Genomic DNA, 2,851 nt, shown 5'->3' with positions numbered 1-2,851 from the left:
AGGCCATGGAAACTAAATGTGTCCTTGCTCCAAAATTCAAATGTGGTCGCGAAGTTCAGAGTAAAGTTAAAACTATGGTCATCATTACAGTTCACATTTAACTCTGTGGGAGACTGGTGGGAAGATCTCAAAAGTAGGGCTATGAATTTTTTTAAAATAGAGGGTAAGAGAATAGCAATGGAAAAACGCTTATATTGCAAAAGAAAACAAGCAAAACTACAGCGTTTATATACAATGGCTCATGCAGGGTTTGATGTGGCAGAGGAGATAACTAAACTCAAGAAGGAGATGATGAGTCTCTCTGCTGAGGCTACTAAAGGTCTCTTATTACGTAGTAGGGTCCATCATATCGAAAATAATGAAAAATGCTCTAGATATTTTTTTCAGAAAGTCGCTAGTAGCAAAACCACCATAGATTCATTGCTGGATGAAAACGGGAAAGATCTAACGAATATTACAGACATTCTCTCTAGAGTACAAACCTTTTACTCAGATTTGTATAAAGAAGAACAGATAGATCCTAGAATTCTTCACAGCCTTTTGAGTAAAGTGGATACAGGTGGGGATGAAAGTTTTGATATGCTTGATAAGGACTTAACTGTTAATGAACTGTCAAAAGCCATGGAGAGTATGGAAAACAATAGAGCACCTGGGGCCGATGGGTTACCCAAGGAGTTTTATGTAACCTTTTGGGAAGAACTGAAAGTCCCTCTCCTCAATGTGTTTAATGAAAGCCTGCAGAATGGTAGCTTACCACAATCATTAAGAACGGGTATCATTTCCTTCCCCGTTTAAAAAAGGTGATAAAAAAAAGATAAAGAACTGGAGCCCTCTTACTCTGCTGGGGGTGGACTGGAAAATCCCTGTCAAAGCTCTCTTTTTTCGCTTGCAAGAGATGGCAGGGCAGGTAGTAAAAGAGGATCAAACATGCGCAGTACCAGGTAGGAGCATGAGTGACAACCTTGCACTAGTTAGAGACTCTTACCTTTATGCAGCAGACCGCGGTTTGCATTTGCGGGTTGGATCTTGAAAAAGCGTTTGATAAAATTAAACATAGTTACATCAAAGAAGTATTAGCCAAACTGGGCTTTGGCCCTAAACTTAGAGCATGGGTAAACCTTCTCTATACAGACTGTGTAAGTAAGGTTATTGTCAATGGTCACTCTACAGAAAGTTTTGAAGTTCATTCAGGTGTCAGACAGGGATGCCCACTATCTGTCATGCTGTTTATTTTTGCCATTGAGCCTTTGGCCTGTGCCATAAGACAAGATCCCTCCATTCATGGCCTCCCTGTCCCCGGAAGCGGTGGGCACAAGGCCAAGTTATCTTTGTATATGGATGACTTGACTGTTTTTTGTTTGGACAATAGGTAGGTGGCTAATACACTGTATTGGTGCGAGCAGTTTTCTCTCACATCCAATGCTAAACTCAATAAGATAAAAAGTGAAATCTTGTACTGCAACTGGCCGGAATCCAAATTAAATCTAGGCCTGGTTATAAGGGAAGAGAGGATCAAAATTTTAGGAATTGAGTTTGGAAAAGATATGGTGAGAACAAATTGGAAGAAAAAACTTTCTAAGGTTAGGGCTAAATTGCTTAAGTGGGAAAAAAGAGAACTCACCTTTACAGGGAAGGTACTTGTGATTAATGCGGAGATCCTTGCCCCCCTGACGTTCCTTGGTGCAACTTTACCTGCCCCCAGGTCTTTTATCGCATCCCTAAGAAGATGCATTTTTCAGTTCTTATGGGGTGCACAACAGGAGCGAATTAAAAGAGAAATAATGTATAGACCATTAAGTAAAGGGGGGAAGGAGGTGCCTGATCTGGCTGCAAAATTGGAAGCACTGTTTTTAACTCCCATACTGAATGTTGTACTAAATGAAAGTAAGACAAGTCTTTGGGGTAATTTTGCTAAATTCTGGGTTGGACACCAGGTACTAAAAAAAGCAGGAATTAGGTTTCCCCTGGATACCCCGCATGCAGAAAATAGACCTCCACTCTATGAGAAAGTAATATCCTTTGTTAAATCGGGGAACTGGGTAAAACTTTCATTGGGACAAGTGAACAGAGTAGATATAGAGGAATGCTTAAAACCCGAAAAATCAAAAGTGGTGCCTGTTGATAAACTAATTGAAGATGAATGTCTTAAAGTGTGGAAAAATGTTAATGCACAGTTTCTTTTAAATGAATATAAAGATATAGCATGGCAAATAGTACACAAGTGCCTGCCAACTAGGGAATTTTTAAAGAGAAGAGGGTGCTCTGCGAGCTCTTTGTGTCCAAGAGTTGGCTGTGGGGGGGAGGAAAATGTGTCGCATGTGTTCTGGTCATGTAGCTTCACTCAGGAAGTTTGGGCCTCCTTTAGGGTGTGGCTAACAGAGCTATACAGAGTGCCCACTGAATCTGATGTTTTGTATGGTGTGTTGCAAAACAGTGTTAGAAAAAAGTGGGATAGATGGTGGGCGGTGATTAATTGTGTTAAAGAAGCCATATGGAGGAGTAGAAATGTGATGGTTTTTAAATTTTTTTTACTGTCAACAGAATCCACAACCAATCTAAGTCTAACATTGACAAGGGACTATCTGTTAAGAGATAAGAAAAAATATAAAAATTGGGAATGCAAAGATCTGTGGAAAATAGGAAATTGTAATATATCCAAAAAGCTGTTAGAAATAGCATACTTTTAACACCTCTACAGGTGTGGGTCTGTATTATTCACAATCATTATTGTTCTGTTTTGTAAACATGAGTGTGCGTACATAAATTTGAGTGTGTATACATTGCCCTATGTCATGTATGATGGATTTGTTTTCTTAAAAAACCTTATTGTGGGATTTAAGTGGTAAAATGT

Source organism: Epinephelus moara, unplaced genomic scaffold (assembly GCF_006386435.1).
Source record: "Epinephelus moara isolate mb unplaced genomic scaffold, YSFRI_EMoa_1.0 scaffold399, whole genome shotgun sequence".
NCBI lineage: Eukaryota > Metazoa > Chordata > Actinopteri > Perciformes > Serranidae > Epinephelus > Epinephelus moara.
Note: the sequence above shows the minus strand (reverse complement) of the source record.